Source organism: Gossypium arboreum, chromosome 9 (genome assembly GCF_025698485.1).
Source record: "Gossypium arboreum isolate Shixiya-1 chromosome 9, ASM2569848v2, whole genome shotgun sequence".
Lineage (NCBI taxonomy): Eukaryota > Viridiplantae > Streptophyta > Magnoliopsida > Malvales > Malvaceae > Gossypium > Gossypium arboreum.
In genome coordinates this window covers 75,944,855-75,970,536 of record NC_069078.1, presented here as the reverse complement: position 1 = coordinate 75,970,536, position 25,682 = coordinate 75,944,855, and the positions used below count along the sequence as shown (strand labels likewise).

The following is a 25,682-nucleotide window of genomic DNA, read 5'->3' as shown; positions in this document are numbered from 1 at the left end:
CATATTGTAATGGTGTTACACAATATATTACATAAAATGTTGTAGTAAATATTGTAATGAAGTAATGGTTTTGTAATAAACCTAGAACCATAGGTTGATTTTTGCTATTACAAAATATAATATATACATTATAAGAAAATTTGTAAGTAAATAAAATAATATATACTGTAATTACTGTTGACACCACATGTAATAAATATTGCAATAATGAATATTGCTAATTGTAATAACTCAAAATGAATTGTTTAGTTACAAAAATATATTATCTAGTACATAAGAAATTGTGTAAAATTTAATTGTAAGTTTTTTTAATAAAGTAATTTATTTTGTATCAAGACAAAATATTTGGCCATTACAAAAAAATTTAGAAAAAACTTTGTAATCTAAAAAGACATATTGTAATTTATTTTGCAAAATATATTACCGCAACATGAGATATTTTATAATAACTTGCTACTTGCTTAATGGATAAAACTTACTCTAAGCTTATGGGTTGTAGTAAAAGCCCTATTTTAATATGCATCAAACCTTAATATTGCAAATCAATATCTTAGAAAAAAGTAGCATTAACTTGGTTATTGAATATTTTGTATATTTTTTAAAACAATATTCACCCCATGGCTCGCTGTTCCTTTTCCTGCTGCCGGTAAATGGTTGTACCAGAAAAATAAGGAAGTTTGTTATCCAAGTAGTAGATTCTGTTGGCATTCACATTGTTCCTGTGTCTTTTGGTGCGGAGAAGTAGTCTGGACAAACTGTTGAACTGTGCGGGAAAAAGATTCTTGTGCATGGTCCTTCTGAAAGAGAAAGCATCCTTGCTTGTCTTTCAGGAGTATCCAAACCTGATCGTGGTAGACTACACCGTGCCTGCCACAGTTAATGGTAACCTATTCAGGAACATGCATACAAAACTACATCATATTTCATGTTTGATGAATAAAGAAACTAAAACGAACTTGAGTGAGAAACATTTCGATTGCTTGTGGAATAATGTCTCCAAAATTACTGTAGTGATATTCCATACTATGATTGAATTACTTTCTTCTCAGCTTATCATTAAAAGATTTACAACTTGTTAAATAAATTTATGCATGCAATTCAAGTCTGATCTTATGATTTGATCTCTCTATCAATTACCTTTTTAAATTGTTTATAGGATTGAGGTGTTTGATATGGCAAAGTTGAGTACCTTTTCTTATGGGCACCACTGCTGGAGATAGGGATCAACTCTATAGGACTGTTGAAGAGTCAAAGGTTTACGCTGTGATCTCGCCACAATGGGGAAACAGATCATCTAACCCTTAATCAGTTGAAACACTATTTTAATTGTTGGAAATATGGATTTCCTTTCTTTGGTTGCTGAACATTGATGGTTTTTTTAGGTTGTTTGTTGGAACATTGGCAGCAACTTAACATTCAAAATAAGAACAAAAGCAAAAGAACCAAAAAAATGAAAGAAGAAAGTTTGAAAACTTGAATAATATAACCGGATAACAATTTTCATTGAATGAAATCAAAATATATGTGAAGGTTACATGAAATTTGACAGTTACCTAACAATGTAACTGCTCCCACTAATACACAACTAATACAAGTTATATTTCAAACTTAAGCAAGCTCATACATTTGCCGTTACATCAAGTACAAATAAAAAACTAATCCTACTGACTTTGAATACAAATTTCAAGCTAACTAAACAAGTTAAATTTGAATAAAATAAAACAAAATGGACTGAAGAAGCTACTGCACTTGGTTCTGCTTCATTTCTGGTCTGCTTGGTGACCTGCTGGTCACATGTTACATTGCAGGCCAATGCTCAACACTCCTTCTTGGACTGTATACAACATATGCCAATCCTACTTCTTAAGTCCTCGAACTTTGTTGCACCAAGTGGCTTGGTCAAAATGTCAACCAATTGATCTTGTGAGCTGGAATGAATAAGACTGATTTTTTCTGATTGCTCAGCCTCTCCAACAAAGTGAAACTTGATCTTAAAATGCTTGGTTCTTCCATGAAAAATTGGATTCTTAGCAATAGCCACTGTTGATTGGTAGTCAACTTTGATTTCAGTAGGTTCAAATTGCTTTTCAATTAGATCACATAGCAACTTTCTAAGCCAAATGGCTTGATTCACTACTGCTGCAGCTACAATGTATTCTGCTTCAGCTGTAGATTGAGTAACAGTTTGTTGCTTCTTAGAACTCCAACAAAAAACTCCTGAACCAAGAGTAAAGAAGTAGCCAGAGGTGCTCTTCATGTCATCAATAGAACCAGCCCAATCACTATCAGAATATCCTGTTAGCTTGAGCTTATTTTCCTTCTTAAACATGACTCCATGGTACAGAGTCCCTTTGATGTATCTGAGGATTCTTTTAGCTGCCTTGAGGTGAATCACATTGCAGCAGTGCATAAATCTTGATAGGAGACTAACACTAAACATAATATCAGGCCTAGTTGCTGTTAAGTAAACCAGGCAACCTACTAGGCTTCAATATTCCTTTTCATCAACTCTTGCTTCATTCCCATCACTAGACAGCTTCTCCCCTTGTGCTACTGGTGTGCTCACTAATTTGCAGTTTGACATGCAAAATCTGTCAAGGATCTTCAATGCAAAAGCATGTTAGCTAATAAAAATGCCTTGATCAGACTGGTTCACTTCCATACCAAGGAAGTATGTCATGATTCCTAGATCCGTCATCTTAAATACTTCCAGCATTTACTCTTTAAATTCATTGATCAATTCATCTTTGCTTCCAGTCACAAGTAGATCATCTACATAGAGTGACACAATTAATAAGGTTTTACCTTCTAATATCTTCACATAGAGTGTGGCTTCACTGACACTTTTTTCAAATCCAAGCCTAGACAGGTAAGTGTTTATCTTGTCATACTAGGCCTTTGGTGCCTGTTTCAGGCCATACAAGGCTTTCTTTAGTCTATAAACCTTGTTTTCTTGTCCTTGGACTTTAAAGCCTTCTAGTTGCTCTATGTAAATTTCTTCATTGAGAAAACCATTCAAGAAAGCTGATTTGACATCAAGTTGATGAATCTTCCATTATTTCTGTGCAGCCAAAGCAAACAAAAGCTTGATTGTGTCAAGCCTTGCTACTGGAGCAAATGTCTCCATGAAGTCAGTGCCATATTGCTGACTATAGCCCTTCACCACTAACCTTGCCTTATGTTTGTTTAAAGAGCCATCAGAGTTGAATTTGGCTCTAAAACCCACTTGACACCTATGAATTTCTTCTGGTTTGGCCTATCAACCAAGTCTCATGTCTCATTATTCTTGATCATCTCAAGCTTAGCTTCCATAGCCTTTCTCCAGCATTTGTCCCTTGCAGCTTCTTCATAGCTCGAAGGTTCAACTATAGCAACATTGCATCTGTGGTAAATATCAACAATGGTTTTGGTTCCTCTCACAGGAGGATCATCAATGTCTACATTTCCTGGCTTATTCTCAGCTGGCTCTAGGCTGATGTCAAATTGGTGTTCATTAAACTGGGTTGCATCTGAACCTTCCAAACTCCAAAACTTCTCCTCATCAAATTTGATGTCCCTGCTCACCAAAATCTTCTTTGTTGAAGGGTCATACACTCTGTAGCCCTTTTTGGTACTACTGTAGCCAACAAATATACCAGGAGTAGACTTTTCTCAAGTTTGGTTCTTCTTTCAACTGGAATAAGCACATAGCACACACATTCAAACACTTTCAGATGGGAAAATGATGGTTTAAATCCATACCAGGCTTCAAAAGGTTTTTTGTCATTCACTGCTCGAGTTGGAAGCTTGTTCAGTAGATAAACTGAGGTGTTGACAGCCTCAGCCCAAAATTTACTTGGAAGTTTGCTTTGAAATAGCAAACATCTAGCCATATTCATCACTGTTCTGTTCATCCTTTCACAAACTCCATTTTGCTGTAGAGTGTAAACAGTGGTTAGCTGATGATGGATCCCTGCATGCTCACAAAGCTTTTGAAACCTCTTAGACAAGTATTCAGCCCCATTGTCAGTTCTTAAGGCCTTGATCTTGCAGCCTGACTGGTTCTCTACTAGTGCCTTGGATCTACTAAAGGAATCAAACACTTTTGACTTTTGTTTCATGAAGTAGACCCAGCAAACTCTGGTCAAATCATCAATGAACAACACAAAATATTTGTTGTCATTCAATGAAGGGGACTTCATTGGTCCACAAACATCAGAATGCACCAGTTCAAGTCTTTCTTGAGCTCTCCATGCCTGGTTCACTTAGAATGTCAATCTGGCTTGTTTACCAAGTTGACAAACTTTACAAACAGTGTCCCTTGCCTCAACTTTGGACATATTCTCTACCAAATTTAGCTTGTGCAACAGATCAAGTGATCTGAAACTAGTATGGCCTAGTCTTCTATGCCATAGGCCAGCATTATCAACTAAGCTTGTATAAGCTTTCTTCTCAAGCTGATTCACATCAAGCATGAAACATTTGTCTACCATGCCTACAATAATCATTTCCTGGCCATGAAAGTCCTCAATAACACATGAACCATTCTTGAAAACTAGGGAATACCCTTTTTCAACTAACTGACCAACACTCAACAGATTCTGATCAATGTTAGGTACAAAAAGCACATCTGAAATGACTTTGATACGAGTAACTCAGCCCAATTCAAAGGCCATAATAGAGATGAGTTTAGTTTTCCTCAAGGCCCAATTACGAGATCCAAATCCAAACAAATAAAGTTAAAACTCAACTTAGTGGTTCAAGACTTTATCATGAAAAAAATTCAAGAAGAAGAGTTGAAGTTTCAAGACAATAAATTCTGGAGTAATGATGAAATAGAAGAGACTAATTATGTTTGTGGGCCTAAACTCTCAATCTATGACGACAAGCTCATGTGGAAAATGCTAACAAGCTTAAGCATTTCACTTCAAGAACCCCAATTGATTTTACAAGCTTAGACATTTCATATTGGGTTTAAGTTTTAGGCTTAATTTTTATTATATATAAGCACAATATTTTGTTTATTAGCTCTTATTATTTTATTATTATTTTATTTCGAATTTTGATAATTATTAAGTATTTTAAGTTATTTGGGAATTTTATGTTAACAAGAAAGTTTAGTTTAAAACTACTTCTTGTTTAGATTAAATTAGAGTTCTAGTATACCTAGGAGTTTTATTTAGATTTATTTATCTAGCCTATATATAGGCATTTGCATTGTACATGGGAGACAATTGATTATTATTCTATTTCTCTTTTGAGTTAATAAATTCTCTTTGAGTTTTTTCTTTTCAAAATTTCTCTTGAGTTTCTTTTAGAAGAGTTTTAACAATCTTTTTAGATTGTGGGATCATCTTCAAACTTTTTCTTGTCAAGGTTTTTATCTTGGAGGGAAATTAGAGCCGCTTGAAGGGGTTGTGGATTCTTCGTGTTTCCAAAGCTTCTTAGGACTTCTACACGCCACGCTCTATCTTTCCATTTATCTTTTTATTCACTTCCTGAATCCTTGATTTATTATTTGTTTTAATTATTTTATATAACTTGGATTTAATTTCGTTTCGAGTTGTGTCAAGAAAATCCAAGTTTCTTTCCTAACGTCTAGAGCCCTAAGTCAAATCTGACTTTGACAAACTTTACGATCCGCTTTGCTTCATCCTTCTCAACCTTTATCATTTGGTATCGATTTGGGCGTTTTAGGTGTTCTTTTTAAATTGATTTCTAAAAACTTCAAAACAAATTTTACCCTACGCTTTCAAAAAAATATTTTTCAAAGGGTAAACGATTTTCAAATGATCTAAAATTTTGCATACTATTTCTTGGCACTATTTTAAAGTATAAAAAATATTTCCCACAAAAAAAAGTGATAAAAAAGTACAAAAAGTAAAATACTGAAAAAAATAAATAAATAAAAAATTCTGTGGGTTGAATTTTGTGCCAAAACTTTCCAGATCAAATCTACATTATTTGAGGAGGCTTCAGTTTAAATTTTGTGATTTTTGGAAATCGGGAACACTTGAACGAAGTTTGTCAAGTTGCTTCAGCTTTTTCTAGGTTTTCGGTTTCAACAATTTTCATTGACTCTTAGCTTTAAGTATTCATTTGCTTTCCTTTTATTTGTTCCTTACGCATTCTAACACTTTCTTGTTTCTTGTGTTAGTAGGTTAAAGCACGTTGCATATTCCTTCATCCGCAACAAAATTCTTTGATGTCTAAGCAAATTTTGGACTCATAGTGCTATTAGGTTTGCTTTGATAGTTTGATTCTAAAACATCTTGATTGATTGATATAGACACTTTTAAAAGACTCACAAGATTAATTCTTACCTCATTGAGAATTTTTTTTAGTGCATATAGGTGAGGTTTGCTTAATTTTTCTTTTGAAGTGTTGTGCTTTTCCAGGCTTTCACTATGACTCGTGACACTCGTGCCCGTAAAAACCATGATGAGATACCATCTGATGACAAAGAACAAGATGTTACATTGGAGAATATTGTGGGGATGGTAAAATTGCAACATCAACAATTGAACGAGGTACGTGATACATTTGAGGCCAATTTGACTACGTGTCGAATGTAACTACAAGAGAACATTAATCGCCTTTCCAATCATATTCAATTGCTCACTCAAGTCGTTGCTCGTTTGGAGACTTCTTCGAATCGACGATCTCGTGCTCGTGATAGTGATCATGATAGGGATAATGAACAACTTCGTATTCGTTCTAATCCTGGTAGACACGAATATCGTCACATTGATGAAACTTTGGGTATTTCTAATCAAGGCCATCCTTCTGTCGCTAAACCAAAGTTCAACATTCCACCATTCCAAAGAAAGTATGATCCAGATGCATATTGCGATTGGGAGGATAAAATGGAGATCATGTTCTGTTGTTATAAGTGTCCGGAGGAGGAGAAAGTTCCATTAGCTATATTGGCATTTTCTGATTATGCATTGAGTTGGTGGACTCAACTTGTGTTGAACCGCCAAAGGAATCGTGAATGAGATGTTGATTCATGGGAACAGTTGACACAAATCATGCGAAAACATTTTATCCCACCTCATTATTATAGGGATATTAAACGAAGACTTCAACACCTTGTTCAAGGTAATCGATCTGTTGATGAGTACTTTAAAGAGATGGAGATGCTTATGCATAGAGCAAATATCCAAGAAGATGAGGAGATTACCATGGTGCGGTTTGTAGATGGATTGAATGTTTCGATAGCCAATGTTCTTGATCTTCAAACCTACATTGATCTTGAAGATACGGTACGTAAGGCAATTGAGATTGAGCGATAGTTTCAACAATGTCAATCTCGTTCATTTAGTACTTCACAATATTATAGAGGTACGAGTTCTAATTCTACTTTCACGAATTCGAAATTTCCTTTTGCTACTAATAAGTTGCTGCCAAAACATGATGAGACTAAATCTTTTGAGGGGAAAAGTGGGGCTCCTACAAAACCTTCTTCTTCATCTTCTAAGCAGTTCACTTCTACTACTTCACCAAAAAATCAACGAGCTCGTGAAATTGAATGTTTTAAGTGCAAAGGGCGTGGGCACTATAGCCGTGATTGTGCCAACACAAGACTTTTGTTGATCAAAGAAGATGGTGATTATACTTCTGATTCCGATAAAACAGACCCAGATATGCCTGAATTAATTGATGATGTCAACGATTGCGGTAAATTTTATGGTGAAGAAGAGTTGGTGGAACCACTAACTCATTCCCGATGTTTAGTTGTGAGGCGCACACTCAACATCCAATTGAAGGATGATCATGATCTTCAACGGAGTAATATATTCCATTCGAGGTGTTTGATTAAAGGTACACTTTGCTCATTTATCATTGATAGTGGAAGTTGTGCTAACATTGTGAGCAGCTACCTTGTGGATTCTCTTGCTTTGCCATGTAGCAAACACCCTACACCATACCATCTTCAATGGCTTAACGAAGGTTCAGAGGTCCGTGTGGTAAAACAGTGCTTGGTCACTTTTAAACTTGGGACTTACATTGATGATGTTTGGTGTGATGTCGTTCCCATGCATGCCGCCCATTTGTTACTTGGTAGACCATGGCAGTACGATCGTGATGTTATTCATCATGGTAAATTAAATCGATATTCTTTTATTTTCAGTGCGAAAAAGTACACTTTCACCCCTTTGAATCCGAAAGATATTCACAATGATCAAATCTACATGATGAACTTTTGTAAGGAGGTTATGGGAAGTAAGACACAAAATTCAAAAAAGGCTGAGAGAAAAGAGGTCTCTAGTGAAAAAAGCCAAATTAATAATGACCCAATGGTGAGTGCATCCTCTTGTGAGAAAAAAAGAGTGGTTCATAATTTTTATGCGAGTGGAAAAGATGTGCGACGAGCCTTACTCACTAAACAACCTTGCATCATTATTCGATTTAGGCAAAACTGTTTATCTTTGACTAACCTTCATAACTCTTTGCCTAGTGTTTTTATGTCTCTTTTGCAGGAATATGAAGATATTTTTGAAGAAGCACCTAAAGGATTGCCACCTTTGAGGGGTATTGAGCATCAAATTGACTTAATACCTGGGTCAACAATTCCAAATCGACCAGCTTATAGAAGCAATCCCGATGAGACGAAGGAGTTACAAAAGCAAGTAGATGAACTTTTGGCAAAGGGTCACATTCGTGAAAGTTTAAGTCCTTATGCAGTGCCAGTAATTCTGGTGCCAAAGAAAGATGGTACGTATAGAATGTGCGTCGATTGTCGACCAATTAGCCAAATTACTATTAAGTATAGACATCCTATTCCAAGGCTTGATGATATGTTTGATGAACTTTATGGTGCTTGTATCTTTACAAAAATTGATTTAAAAAGTGGCTACCATCAAATTCGAATGAAAGAGGGGGATGAATGGAAAACAGTATTTAAAACTAAGTTTGGTTTATATGAATGGTTAGTCATGCCTTTCGGTTTGACTAATGCACCTAGTACTTTCATGCGCTTGATGAACCATGTTTTGAGACCTTATTTGGGTAAATTTGTGGTAGTATATTTTGATGATATTCTGATTTACTCAACTTCTTTAGATGACCATGTTTTTCATGTTAAATCGGTTTTGGATATTCTCATAACGTAAAAATTATTTGCCAACCTTGATAAATGCACTTTTGTTGTGATAAACTAATCTTTTTAGGTTTTATAGTAAGTGCTCAAGGTATTCATGTCGATGAGGACAAAGTAAAGGCAATTAGAGAATGGCCCACTCCTAAATCAATTACCGATGTGAGATCTTTCCATGGTTTAGCAAGTTTTTATAGACGTTTTGTGAAGGATTTCTCCACTATTGCTGCTCCATTAACTGAGATTATTAAAAAATCTGTGGGTTTTAAATGGGAAGAAGTTTAGGAAAAGGCTTTTCAAACTTTAAAGGATAAGTTATGTTCTGCTCCGGTTCTTATATTACCTGATTTTTCTAATACTTTTGAACTTGAATGTGATGCTTCAGGTATTGGAATTGGTGCCGTGTTGATGCAAGAAAAAATGCCAATTGCATATTTTAGTGAAAAAGCGACAGGGCACAATTAAACTACTCAACTTATGATAAGGAGTTGTTGGCATTAGTCCGAGCTCTACAAGTTTGGCAACATTACTTGTTGCCAAATGAGTTCGTTATCCATACAGATCATGAATCCCTAAAATGGTTAAAGGGACAATATAAGTTAAGTAAGAGACACGCTCGATGGGTGGAATTCATAGAGACATTTCTATATACAATTAAGTATAAAATAGGTAGAGAAAATGTAGTTGCTGATACCTTATCTCGTAGATATTCTTTGATAACTACATTAAATGCTAAAGTCTTAGGGTTTGAACATATAAAAGATTTATACTTAAATGATATTGATTTTGCAAATGTTTTTTCTAATTGTGGGAATGGTGCCTTTAACAAGTTTTATCTTGTAGATGGGTTTCTTTTTCGCCTAAACAGGTTATGTGTTCCACAATGTTCAATGAGAGAGTTATTAATTCGTGAAGCACATAGTGGAGGCCTCATGGGACACTTCTTGTCGGCAAAACACTAGATATTCTACATGAACATTTTTATTGGCCGCATATAAAAAGGACGTTGAAAAGGTCTGTTCTAATTGTATTACTTGTAAACAAGCAAAATCTAAGGTAATGCCTCATGGACTTTATACTCCTTTACCGATCCCTTCTTCGCCATGGGTAGACTTATCTATGGATTTCATTCTTAGTTTACCACGAAAAAAAAAGGGTCGAGATAGTATCTTTGTTGTTGTTGATAGGTTTTCAAAGATGGCTCACTTTATTCCTTGTCACAAAACGGACGATGCTACACATGTGGCTGACTTGTTCTTTCGAGAGGTGGTGCGCCTACATGGGATACCTCGCACCATTGTATCGGACAGAGACGTAAAGTTCCTAAGCCACTTTTGGAAAGTATTGTGGGGTAAGCTTGGTACTAAATTATTATATTCTACTACATGTCACCCCAAACAGATGGACAAACTGAGGTAGTCAATCGAGTCTTAGGTGCTTTACTACGGAACTGTTGTGGTAAGAACCTTAAAACTTGGGAAGAATATTTGCCATTTGTTGAGTTTGCATATAACCGATCTATTCACTCTACAACCGCATATTCCCCATTTGAACTTGTTTATGGTTTTAATCCACTAACGTATTTGATCTTGCACCATTGCCTATAGAAAACATTTCTAGTTTAGACGGTGAGAAGAAAGTGAATTGGTGAAATCCATGCATGCGAAAGCAAGACAACGAATCACCAAAACAAATGAAACAACTGCCAACAAAGCTAACAAGGGGCGCAAGCAAATTATCTTTGAGCCCGGTGACTGGGTTTGGGTCCACATAAGAAAAGAGCGATTTCCAACTAAACGGAAAACAAAATTGGACCCACGTGGCGGTGGACCTTTTCAAGTACTCAAGCGCATTAATGACAATGCATATCAAATCGACCTTCCCGGTGAGTATAATGTTAGTGCCACTTTTAATGTCGCTGACCTTTCTCCTTTTGATATTGCGATTCGAGGCTAATCCTTTTGTGGAAGAGGGGAATGATACGAGTAACTCAGCCCAATTCAAAGGCCATAATAGAGATGAGTTTAGTTTTCCTCAAGGCCCAATTACGAGATCTAAATCCAAACAAATAAAGTCAAAACTCAACTTAGTGGTTCAAGACTTTATCACGAAAAAAATTCAAGAAGAAGAGTTGAAGTTTCAAGACAATAAATTCTTGAGTAATGATGAATTAGAAGAGACTAATTATGTTTGTGGGCCTAAATTCTCAATCTATGACGACAAGCCCATGTGGAAAATGCTAACAAGCTTAAGCATTTCACTTCAAGAACCCCAATTGATTTTACAAGCTTAGACATTTCATATTGGGTTTAAGTTTTAGGCTTAATTTTTATTATATATAAGCACAATATTTTGTTTATTAGCTCTTATTATTTTATTATTATTTTATTCCAAATTTTTATAATTATTAAGTATTTTAAGTTATTTAGAATTTTATGTTAACAAGAAAGTTTAGTTTAAAACTACTTCTTGTTTAGATTAAATTAGAGTTCTAGTATACCTAGGAGTTTTATTTAGATTTATTTATCTAGCCTATATATAGGCCTTTGCATTGTACATGTGGAGACAATTGATTATTATTCTATTTCTTTTTGAGTTAATAAATTCTCTTTGAGTTTTTCTTTTCAAGAATTTCTCTTGAGTTTCTTTTAGAAGAGTTTTAACAATCTTTTTAGATTGTGGGGATCATCTTCAAACTTTTTCTTGCCAAGGTTTTTATCTTGGAGGAAATTAGAGCCGTTTGAAGGGGTTGTAGATTCTTCGTGTTTCCAAGGCTTCTTAGGACTTTTACACGCCACGTTCTATCTTTCCATTTATCTTCTTTATTCACTTCCTGAATCCTTGATTTATTATTTGTTTTAATTATTTTATCTAACTTGGATTTAATTTTGTTTCAGGTTGTGTCAAGAAAAATCCAAGTTTCTTTCCGAACGTCTAGAGCCCTAAGTCAAATCCGCGACTTTGACAAACTTTACGATCCGCTTTCGCGTTCATCCTTCTCAACCTTTATCAGACTTTATTACCTGAACCAGTGTTGATCAATACATTTCCCTTGCCATTGGCTTCAATCAGACTCCCATTGCCTATTCTGATTTTTTAGGCATAGCTTCTGTCAAGGTCTTTGAACAGACTTTCATCAGCTGCTATGTGATGGGTGCAACCACTATCCACCAGCCAATTACATTTGACTTTGCTTCTGGTAGCAAGGCTTGTGGCTGTAAAAATATGCTCCTTCTGAGCCTGAAGGTCCTCAGCAGCTTGAGCTTGGATTTGCTGCTGTGCTGGTGCCTTTGCTTTATTCTTGCACACTTTCTCAACATGGACAAACTGCTTGCAGCTCCTACATTGAATGTCTGGCGTAAACCAACAAAATTTTCAGAATGTGTGGTCTTCTTGCAGTGGACACATGGTGGAAACCTTCTCTTGCCTGAATCTTTCTTTGGCTTATCCCTCTTATCAAGCCAAGGCTTCTATCCTTTCTAGCTCGAACCTGGACCATCTTTGGCGTTTGCTTGGAAGGCTCCTTCAGGATGTTCTTCCTGCCTGTTAGCCCTTCTCTATACCAATGCATAAAGAAATTTCACCAACTCAGACAAAAAAATGTTTGTCAAGTCCCTTGAGTCCTCAAGTGATGAGATTTTAGACTCAAATCTCTCAGGGAGTGTGGTAATAACCTTTTTAACAACCCTGTTATCACTAAAATCTTCACCAAGCAACCTTATGCTGTTAACAGTGGCCATGATTCTGTCTAAATATTGCTTGATGCTCTCTAATTCTTTCATTTTCAGGTTCTCAAAATCTCTTCTCAAGTTAATCACTTGTTGCTGCCTTGTTTTATCTGACCCCATGAACTCCTCCTTCAGCGTTTCCCATGCTTCCTTAGGTGTGCTGCAGGCTATGATTCGAGTAAAGATTACATCAGTCACTCCATTTTGCAAGCAATCCAAGGCTTTGTGCTTCTTTGTACTCTCCTCAGCATGTTGCCTTATTTGAGCAATCGTGGGATTGGCCTTCAATGGAAGTGGTTCGATGTCATTCTCAACTACACTTCGCAAGTCTTAAGCTTGAAGATATGTCTTCATCTTGACTACCCAAATGTGGTAGTTTTCACCAGCAAACACTGGAGGTGGAGGTGGAGTGAAGCTCATCTTGTTGAAACAAACTCAACAGCTTCGATTTCTTCCTTCTCAAGCTTATATTTTCTCAACAAAGCAACCACCAAATAGAAGCCCTCAAGACTTAGTGTAACACCCCAAACCCGTGACCGTCACCGGATTTGACCACGTGGTGTTACCGGGCTTACTTCCCTTATTTCTCTCTTTGAAATAATTGATTTCTGTTCCAGGCAGGCTAGCTAACTGCGTCACTGTCACCTTAGAAATCATATCTCGAGTTCCAGAACTCGAAAATCAGTTCCGTAAATTTTCCCTGAAACTAGACTCATATATCCATCCCTGGATTTATTTCTAGAATTTTTGGTCGGGCCAATTGGTACAGTTTATTAGTTAAAGTCGCCCATGTTACAGGGGTCGACTACACTGACCTTTGCGCATTACGACTTGGATATCTTCTCGTACAGGGCTTCAATGCTCATGTAGTTTGTTTCTAATGAAACTAGACTCAAAGGGGAATCTGTACATATAAGGCACGACTTCTAATTCTTCTGGATAATTTATGGTAAATTTTCAAAGTCGAGACAGGGGATCCAGAAACTGTTCTGGCCCTATTTCACGAGAACTTTAATATCTCTCAGTATACTGCTCATATGGTCATTTCGTTTCATCCATATGAAAATAGATTCATCAAGGTTCAATTTCATAATTTATTCACTATTTAATTCTACTTCTACTATTTTTAGTGATTTTTCAATCTCATATCACTGCTGCTGTCCGCAACAGTTACTGCAGTAGACTATGCCAATTTCATGAATCTTTCCTTGGCCTTACTAATCATCCATCATACATGACACAAATTATGGCCACCTTATCAAAATTAAAGTTTCTAAGACTCGTGGCTATAGGTTCTAGCATCCCACTCAACGACCACATAGGCCATTTTCACATGGCTTAAAGTTTACAACCCACAATTCAACAAAACATAATAGCCTATACATGCCAAATGTTCTCCTAGTTCAACTACGAAGACAATACCAAAAGATTTCCAGCCGTGTGATGACTTCAACGACGGTTCCGAGCACGCAACAATACGAGTCCAAGAGACCTAAAATGGGTGACAAGAAAACACCGAGTGAGTTTATAACTCGATAAGTCATAAGCATTCATCAACCATCCATTAATAAAATTTTCACAACATCAAACAATAAACGAGGCTAGGTACTTCATCCATATCGAAAGTATACCATAATTCCTCGGACCTTTCGGTTCAATCTCATACCAAGTCATACATCCACATTTCATATTCTATACAATAAGATATTTGAGGCATTTTACACACCAACTCATTCACACCACAATCATACAATTGCAATCATCACATAGATTTAAAGCTTACCAAGCTCAACCCCGAGCATGAACGTATTGCCTATTCGTCATGAGCTCAAGGTACTTACCCGATCCGCTATCCGGGATTAACTCGATAATGTCGCACACTCAGTGCCAATTGTAATGCAAGAGCATATAGTGAATCCGCACACTTAGTGCTATATATTTTCAGCTCGCACACTTAGTGCTATGTAATTTTCAGCTCGCACACTTAGTGCTATATAATCAAACTCGCACACTTAGTGCTGTACAATTTTAAACCCGCACACTTAGTGCCAATCTTGTCACCGTGTCCATTTATACCCGCACACTTAGTGCCGAGACCAATACCTTATGCATTTTGCTGCCTTTATACATTCAATAATGGCATCATTCCATACACATACATTTTCATTTACACATCAACTCATTTAAACACAATTGCGTATATATTATGGTCATTTACATCAACACCAAATATATGCTTAATGACTTACATTATGTAGGGTAGAACGGTTCCAATGCGGCTACTCGTTTGCTTTCTCCTTTCCTTTGTCCGATTTAGTCCCCCTCTGCTCTGGAGCTAAATCAAACAATTCACCTCTCCATCAAACACAAACATACGGCATTCATATACATTATTATGATTATTGCGAATACTTAACACAACTAAGCTAAAATTTACTCAATCTCATCTTAATTTATTGCTACTTATTCATCAAATTCCCAATACAGGTATTTAACACCTATGCAACAAAACCGGATTAGCAAACACCCATAGCCCATGGCCGATTACAACTTAAACACAAGTCAACAAGATCTCATGATTTCAAATCAAACTCTTCTCAAGAATGCACCATGCCGAACCCTTAGATGATTAAACATCTAATTTAGACAATCTTAGAACATCTAAACGACACTTGTTCAAGGCATTAAACCACTACATGTTCGGCTATTACCTTAGGTGCATTAGAAATTTATACTATCAATAAGCTCAACTTCTTGCAACAACAATTTCTTCCTCAAGGTTTAAAGGCTAAAATCAAATTATTCTCCCATTAACCATAAACGAATGTACCATACCTCCATCAAGATTTCAAGATTCTTTTGGCTTGGGTTAAGTAAGAAGCAAGATGATTAACCTAAAACAAGCTTGAATTTCAAAACAAATCTAACACTTTTTACTAACCTTTCTTCTCCTTCCATGACCGAAAGTCTTTCTCCCCTCTTCCTCTTTACATTCGGCCAAGAAGAGCTTAAGTTCCAAGCTTTGTTTTCATGACCCTCTTGCTAGCTAAAGAAGAATGCCGATTTGCTTTAGGGAGATTTCCCCTATTCCTTCATCTTTTCAAGTCATGACAATTGTAACAAAAATGAGGAAGGATGAACAACCAATTTTCTTCCCTTTTTTTTCTTTGTTTTGTCACGGCACAAGAGTATCCATACACATTTTTCTTCATCATTTTCCTTCTTTTTTTTTCATTTCTTTATTTCCTTCCATAATGCACTAGGCCAACATGTCTAGGACATGTTTTCTTTGCCCATCATCATGTCATGGCTTACCACTAACCTTAAGAAATGGGTTATTTGACATGCAACTCCACCTTTGTGTTAACATGCACTAATAAGCCATTTAAAATTAGCCTATCATATTTCACCATGTTTCACATTGATCCCTATTTAATAATTTCTCACAAAATTGGTAAAATTAGAGAATGAAACTTCCACATATGCATGCACACATATAGTAAGCATAGAATATAACAATTAATTATTTTTATGACTCGGTCTAGTGGTCCGAAACCACTTTCCGACTAGGGTCAATTTAGGGTCTGTCACAACTCTCCCCACTTAAGAAATTTTCGTCCGAAAATCTTACCCAGAAATAGGCTCGGTATCGCTCTTTCTTAGAATCCTCAAGTTCCCAAGTGGCTCCTTCAATTCGTGTTTATGCCACAACACCTTCACTAATGGGATTTTCTTATTAGCAACTCTTTTACTTCGCACATCGAATGCGAACCGCTCTTCTTCATAACTCAAATTAGGTGAACCTCGACCTCGGATGGAGTAATTACGTGTGTCGGTCAGACCTATATCGTCAAGCATCGAGACATGGAAAACGTTGTGGATCCTTTCGAGCTCGGGGTAAAATTAATCGATGCCATCGGCCCAACTCGTTCAGATATTTCATACGGACCGATGAACCTCGGACTCAATTTGCCCTTACGGCCAAATCTAAGCACCTTCTTCCAGGGTGAGACTTTGAGAAATACCTTGTCTCCAACCTGATATTCAATGTCTTTTCTTTTCAAATCCGCATACGACTTTTGGCGATCCGAAGCAACTTTCAAACTTTCACGAATTACTCGAACTTTTTGCTCGGCATCCTTAACCAAATCAACCCCGAAGATTTTTCCTTCACTAAGTTCAGTCCAGAATAATGGGATACGGCATTTACGATCGTATAAAGCCTCGTAAGGCGCCATCTTAATACTTGATTGAAAGCTATTGTTGTAAGCGAATTCAACCAAAGGTAAATACCGTTCCCATGAACCACTAAACTCAAGGATGCAACATCTCAACATATCCTCGAGTATTTGAATTACCGTTCGGATTGACCATCGGTTTGGGGTGAAAGTGCTAAAATGCACTTGGTACCCAAAGCCTCTTGCTATTTCTTCCAAAATCGCGATGTAAATCTTGGGTCTCTATCCTACACGATAGAAATAGGTACCCCATGCAATTGAACAATTTGGGAGACGATAATTACGCCAATTTATCAAGCGAAAAATCCGTGCGGACAGAATAAAATGAGCGGACTTGGTCGGTCTATCAACAATGACCCGCATCGAGTCTTTCTTATTCGAGTCAATGGTAACCCGACACAAAGTCCATTGTTACTCGATCCCATTTCCATTTGGGTATCGTGATCGGTGAAGTAATCTCAAGGCACTTGATGCTCCGCTTTCACTTGTTGACATATTAAACATCTCAAACAAAGTCGAGATGTCTCGTTTCATACCATGCCACTAAACCGGCGTTTCAAATCATTGTACATCTTCGTACTCCCGGGTGGATTGCCATTTGGCTACAATGGGCTTTGTTCGAATTATCGAAATAAGTTCAATTCTTTGGAACACACACGACTTTTGAACTTCAAACAATCGTCATCATCGATTTGAAATTCGAGTCCTTGTTCGAACACACTCACCCTTTTGTAACCAACTCATCGTCGACTTTACGAGCTTCACGAATTTGACGTATCAATAATGGTTTGGCTTTCAATTCCACTACTAACACATTGTCGGGTAGAAACGCACAAGTGTACATTCATCGCTTCATAAAGCAAATAGTGATTTACGACTTAAGGCGTCCGCAACCACATAGCCTTTCCGGTGATAGTCAATGACCACTCATAATCCTTTAACAGCTCGAGCCAACGTCTTTGTCGCAGATTTAAGTCTCTTTGGGTCATCAAATATTTTAGACTTTTGTGATCCGAATACATATGGCACTTCTCACCAAATAAGTAATGTCGCCATATCTTTAAGGCGGGTACGATGGCAGCCAATTCGAGATCATGGGTCGGATAATTTTTCTCATGTGGCTTTAATTGTCTCGACGCATAGGTCACAACTCGCCCTTCTTGCATCAATACGCAACCCAACCCAAGTAGGGATGCGTCACTATAAATGACAAACTCTTTGCCCGATTCGGGTTGCACTAGAATTGGGGCTTCAGTCAAATAAGTTTTTAGTTGATTGAAACTTTTCTGACATTTCTCCGTCCATTCGAACTTAACATCTTTTTGGAGTAGTTTCGTCATCGGTGCAGCTATCATCGAAAAACCTTTTACAAATCGTCGGTAATAATCGGCAAGCCCCAAAAAGCTCCTAACTTCGGTAACATTCCGTTAAAGGTTTCCAATCGACTATGGCCGAAATTTTGTTCGGGTCCACCCTGACACCCGATGCGGACACCACGTGCCCCAAAAAGCTAACCTCTTTCAATCAAAATTCACATTTACTGAACTTTGTGTATAACTGCTTATCTCGTAAAATTTGCAACACTAGCCTCAGGTGCTCAGCATGTTCGGTTTCATCTCTCGAATAGACCAAAATGTCATCGATAAATACAACTACGAACCGATCCAAGTATGGCCTGAAAATTCTATTCATTAAATCCATAAATACCGCAGGGGCATTAGTAAGCCCAAACGGCATCACCAAGAATTCGTAGTGACCGTACCTCGTTCTAAAAGCGGTTTTGGGTATGTCCGATTCTCGGACCCTCAACTGATAGTACCCCGACCCCAAATATATCTTTGAAAACACTGAGGCTCCCTTTAATTGATCAAACAAATCGTTAATTCGTGGCAATGGATATTTATTCTTTATCATCACTTTATTGAGTTGACGATAGTCGATGCACAACCTCATGGTTCCGTCCTTCTTTTCACAAACAATACAAAGCGCCCATGGAGAAAAACTCGGTCGAGCGAAACCTCTACCCGTCAATTCTTGCAATTGAACCTTCAATTCCTTTAATTCCGTTAATGCCATACGATACGGGGCTATTGAGACCGGCGTTGTACCCGGTACAACTTCGATGCCGAAATCCACTTCTCGAACCGGTGGCAATCCCGGTAACTCCTCAGGAAAAACATCTGAATACTCACAAACCACTAGTACCGATTCGAGTTTCCTTTCCGTCTCTTTACTTTCAAACACATACACAAGATATGTTTCACACCCCTTTTTCACATATCTCCGGCGGTCATAGAAGATATTATCGCTGCACTCCTTTTAAATCGAGAGACTCGACTCGGACTACCTCATTATTTGCACTCCTCCAATCAATGGTTTTCCTTTTGCGACCCACCACCGCATCATGTACGGTCGACCAATTCATACCAAGAATAACATCGAATTCATCAAATGGTAGAAGCATCGGATCGGTAGGAAAAGCAGATTCTCGAATTATTAGGGGCATCTCTTGCACACTTTATCAACGAGTACGTATTGACCCAAAGGGTTTGACACCGATTATTGAACTCAAGAGACTCAACAGCAGTAGTCTTCTTGGATGCTAAGGTTTCACATACATATGAATGAGTAGAGCGGGGTCAATCAATGCAATCACACTAGTATCAAAGAGAGTAAAAGTACCAAGGATAACGTCGGGGAGGATGCCACCTCTCGCGCGGATGGCATATGCTCTAGTAGGAGCACGGGTCTCGGATCGAATAGCCGTGTCGAGGCTCCTCTCGATTACCACCCCTACCTCCGAAAATTCTGGGGGCCTACCTCTAGCCGTCGTTTCATTAGGTCTTGCACCTTGCATCTTATTCTTCTCATCTAGCTCGTGCAATCTCTAATGAAGTGGTCCTTGAACCGCATCCATAACAGCCCTATTAATGACTTACCCCAACATTCACCTAGGTGTCGTCTTCCACATTGGGGGCATTCAGGTTTCTCTTGACGATTATTGCCCACACTAGCTACCAAGTACCTCGAGTCCGTCAATGGTCGGGCTCGATGGAAATTCCCGATGCCCTCGACTTATTAGTGTCCTCCACGAACCTCTTTACGTACCGAGAATGGAGCTTTACCCACGATCTTTTACGAAAATCTCTAGCTTCAAATCCAGCCTTCTTCTAATCTCTTGCACATAGCAACCTCATCACCACACACTCCGAGCATACCGACTAAGTCTTACGAACTCATGTTCAGTATTTAGATCTGATCATCCGCCTTCCTTAAGTTCCAAGAATTCCTTACGCTTCGATCGATGAACTGTTGACTAATGTATTTCTTTCAAATTGATTGAAAGAAATCCTAAGTAACTCATTCATTTGGGACTATGGATATTAAAGTCCTCCACCAATAGTAAGTGAGTCTCATAACAAGGATATAGCACACTTAAGACATTCATCGGTGTGCATGATGGTTCATCTAACACTCTAATGGTGTTATCGAGCCAAAACTCGGCCTTTTCGGCATCATCGGAACTATGGCCTTGAACTCCTCGGCCCCACGCTTCCTAATCAAGTCCACGGTGGTTTACTCAGCCTCACGGGATCGATGAATCGGAGGCATTACGGGCTCTTGGATGGAGTATTTAAATTCGTGAATGGTTGGACGGTAGGATTGGTTCGGGCATATTATGCGACCCACTCATTCATCATGGTGAAGAAGGCTTGTTTCGCCCTTCACTTGATTATTCACGGATGACCGAGGCTCAACAGTGGTGTCCCTTGCGCAGAACAGCCGCTACACTTTCAACGTCATCCGCCAAGGGTCTCTCTACCCCGGTTCCATTTGCAAATCAAAACAAAAACTTCAACCGTCAAGTCATCACATTTCTAAGCACTAACATTTTGGGCATGTATAGCTAGACTCACACGCTATGGTAGTCCTAGAACCGACTAAACCATAGCTCGATACCAATAAAATGTAACACCCCAAACCCGTGACCGTCACGGATTTGACCACGTGGTGTTACCGGCTTACTTCCTTATTTCTCTCTTTGAAATAATTGATTTACATTCCAGCAGGCTAGCTAACTGCGTCACTGTCACCTTAGAAATCATATCTCGAGTTCCAGAACTCGAAAATCAGTTCCGTAAATTTTCCCTGAAACTAGACTCATATATCCATCCCTGAATTTATTTCTAGAATTTTTGGTCAGGCCAATTGGTACAGTTTATTAGTTAAAGTCGCCCATGTTACAGGGGTCGACTACACTGACCTTCGCGCATTACGACCTGGATATATTCTCGTACAGGGCTTCAATGCTCATGTAGTTTGTTTCTAATGAAACTAGACTCAAAGGGGAATCTGTACATATAAGGCACGACTTCTAATTCTTCTGGATAATTTATGGTAAATTTTCAAAGTCGAGACAGGGGATCCAGAAACTGTTCTGGCCCTATTTCACGAGAACTTTAATATCTCTCAGTATACTGCTCATATGGTCATTTCGTTTCATCCATATGAAAATAGATTCATCAAGGTTCAATTTCATAATTTATTCACTATTTAATTCTACTTCTACTATTTTTAGTGATTTTTCAATCTCATATCACTGCTGCTGTCCGCAACAGTTACTGCGATGAACTATGCCAATTTCATGAATCTTTCCTTGGCCTTACTAATCATCCATCATACATGACACAAATTATGGCCACCTTATCAAAATTAAAGTTTCTAAGACTCGTGGCTATAGGTTCTAGCATCCCACTCAACGACCACATAGGCCATTTTCACATGGCTTAAAGTTTACAACCCACAATTCAACAAAACATAATAGCCTATACATGCCAAATGTTCTCCTAGTTCAACTACGAAGACAATACCAAAAGATTTCCAGCCGGTGTGATGACTTCAACGACGGTTCCGAGCACGCAACAATACGAGTCCAAGAGACCTAAAATGGGTGACAAGAAAACACCGAGTGAGTTTATAACTCATGAAGTCATAAGCATTCATCAACCATCCATTAATAAAATTTTCACAACATCAAACAATAAACGAGGCTAGGTACTTCATCCATATCGAAAGTATACCATAATTCCTCGGACCTTTCGGTTCAATCTCATACCAAGTCATACATCCACATTTCATATTCTATACAATAAGATATTTGAGGCATTTTACACACCAACTCATTCACACCACAATCATACAATTGCAATCATCACATAGATTTAAAGCTTACCAAGCTCAACCCCGAGCATGAACGTATTGCCTATTCGTCATGAGCTCAAGGTACTTACCCGATCCGCTATCCGGGATTAACTCGATAATGTCGCACACTCGGTGCCAATTGTAATGCAAGAGCATATAGTGAATCCGCACACTTAGTGCTATATATTTTCAGCTCGCACACTTAGTGCTATGTAATTTTCAGCTCGCACACTTAGTGCTATATAATCAAACTCGCACACTTAGTGCTGTACAATTTTAAACCCGCACACTTAGTGCCAATCTTGTCACCGTGTCCATTTATACCCGCACACTTAGTGCCGAGACCAATACCTTATGCATTTTGCTGCCTTTATACATTCAATAATGGCATCATTCCATACATACATTTTCATTTACACATCAACTCATTTAAACACAATTGCGTATATATTATGGTCATTTACATCAACACCAAATATATGCTTAATGACTTACATTATGTAGGGTAGAACGGTTCCAATGCGGCTACTCGTTTGCTTTCTCCTTTCCTTTGTCCGATTTAGTCCCCTCTCGCTCTGGAGCTAAATCAAACAATTCACCTCTCCATCAAACACAAACATACGGCATTCATATACATTATTATGATTATTGCGAATACTTAACACAACTAAGCTAAAATTTACTCAATCTCATCTTAATTTATTGCTACTTATTCATCAAATTCCCAATACAGGTATTTAACACCTATGCAACAAAACCGGATTAGCAAACACCCATAGCCCATGGCCGATTACAACTTAAACACAAGTCAACAAGATCTCATGATTTCAAATCAAACTCTTCTCAAGAATGCACCATGCGAACCCTTAGATGATTAAACATCTAATTTAGACAATCTTAGAACATCTAAACGACACTTGTTCAAGGCATTAAACCACTACATGTTCGGCTATTACCTTAGGTGCATTAGAAATTTATACTATCAATAAGCTCAACTTCTTGCAACAACAATTTCTTCCTCAAGGTTTAAAGGCTAAAATCAAATTATTCTCCCATTAACCATAAACGAATGTACCATACCTCCATCAAGATTTCAAGATTCTTTTGGCTTGGGTTAAGTAAGAAGCAAGATGATTAACCTAAAACAAGCTTGAATTTCAAAACAAATCTAACACTTTTACTAACCTTTCTTCTCCTTCCATGACCGAAAGTCTTTCTCCCTCTTCCTCTTTACATTCGGCCAAGAAGAGCTTAAGTTCCAAGCTTTGTTTTCATGACCCTCTTGCTAGCTAAAGAAGAATGCCGATTTGCTTTAGGAGATTTCCTATTCCTTCATCTTTTCAAGTCATGGCAATTGTAACAAAAATGAGGAAGGATGAACAACCAATTTTCTTCCCTTTTTTTTTCTTTGTTTTGTCACGGCACAAGAGTATCCATACACATTTTTCTTCATCATTTTCCTTCTTTTTTTTCATTTCTTTATTTCCTTCCATAATGCACTAGGCCAACATGTCTAGGACATGTTTTCTTTGCCCATCATCATGTCATGGCCGGCCACTAACCTTAAGAAATAGGTTATTTGACATGCAACTCCACCTTTGTGTTAACATGCACTAATAAGCCATTTAAAATTAGCCTATCATATTTCACCATGTTTCACATTGATCCCTATTTAATAATTTCTCACAAAATTGGTAAAATTAGAGAATGAAACTTCCACATATGCATGCACACACATAGTAAGCATAGAATATAACAATTAATTATTTTTATGACTCGGTTTAGTGGTCCCGAAACCACTTTCCGACTAGGGTCAATTTAGGGTTGTCACACTTAGGCTCTGATTACCATTTTTTGGAACATTGGCAGCAACTTAACATTCAAAACAAGAACAAAAGCAAAAGAACCAAAAAAATGAAAGAAGAAAGTTTGAAAACTTGAATAATATAACCGGATAACAATTTTCATTGAATGAAATCAAAATATATGTGAAGGTTACATGAAATTCGATAGTTACCTAACAATGTAATTGCTTCTAATAATACACAACTAATACAAGTTATATTTCAAACTTAAGCAAGCTCATACATCAACCATTACATCAAGTACAAATCAAAAACTAATCCTACTGACTTTGAATACAAATTTCAAGTTAAATAAACAAGTTACATTTGAACAAAATAAAACAAAATGGACTGAAGAAGCTGCTGCACTCGGTTCTGCTTCATTTTTGGTCTGCTTGGTGAGCTGCTGGTCACATGTTGCATTGCAGGCCAATGCTCAACATTGTTGCATTTCTTACGGCCATGGACATCATTGCTGAGCAGTTTCCTGGAGCCTTCTTTGGGTATAACCTACAGGTACTTCTTTCAATAAGGTTATTTGTTTTGAAAGTGCTTGAAAGAACAATGTGTCAAATTAGGTTGATTAGGCATAACCAATAGTGTTATAAACAATTGAGGCTGCAAAATACAACTGTTTGAAGCAATATCAAGAAGCCGGTTTGATACATTCTGAAGAAATATCACGACTTGGAGCAGCAAAAACAAAACATATGTGTCATGTTTTGGATTTTACATTTGTGGATGGAATTATCCATTAGTGTTTACAAAAAACAGAGAGTTCGTTTGTAACAAGTTTTCTTGGGCTTGTGTTTATGGTTTCTTGTCTTGTTCTTTGGATATGATAGTCCTTTGGAATGCCTCCTTTTTCTTAAATATTATTTCTAATAAGTTTTCTTAGGCACCATCTTTAGTATTTTGTCCTATTGGTTGCATATTGCTAATCTTCATTGATCTTGATTAGGTGATGGACTCCCATCAAGCTGGCAAATTGGACACCTCTGGCACTGCTAAGGCTATTATTTCTTGCTTTCAGAAACTGGGGTGCCATTTGACATGAATCAGGTGTGTGGTTCTCACTTATTCTTAATTGTGATTGAAAGAGATATGGAGTTCTTTTTTTCTTATTGGTTAGGGGTCGGGGAGGGGGGGTAGGAGAATGTTGGGAGATATTGACCCTTAGGAATGACATATGATGATATACATCTGCCAACCGCAACCCACTGAATTTATTGTCATTATAAATTCCCTTTATTATATGGTTCTTTCAAAATTTTGGACTTCTAACTTGTTTCCTTTCTTTTTTCCAGATACAAATGATCTGGGATCCCAAGCAGCAGATTGAGATGATGGGACTTGGGAGTAGTAGAAGAGTATTTGTCGGGCCATGCTTTTCATTTGTATCATCTAACATCACCTGATCAAACGTATTGACTTAACTTTTTCACCTGTACCCTACATCTTGTTCAACATGTAAACATCAAATGACATTTCATTGATCTCCGATTGAAAATTCTTCTGCTGAGTGTCGTTTGAGTTTCAGCATAATGTTTGCGGCAGATCGATATACCCGGAGGGAACTTTTCGTTGCTGA

The 25,682-nt window shown here is 37.5% G+C and overlaps 1 pseudogene; it reads left to right on the top strand.

Annotated features, from left to right (window-relative positions):
- The first annotated feature begins 517 nt into the window (after nt 1-517).
- LOC128280473 (4-hydroxy-tetrahydrodipicolinate reductase 2, chloroplastic-like) lies at nt 518-25,682 on the top strand (annotated as a pseudogene).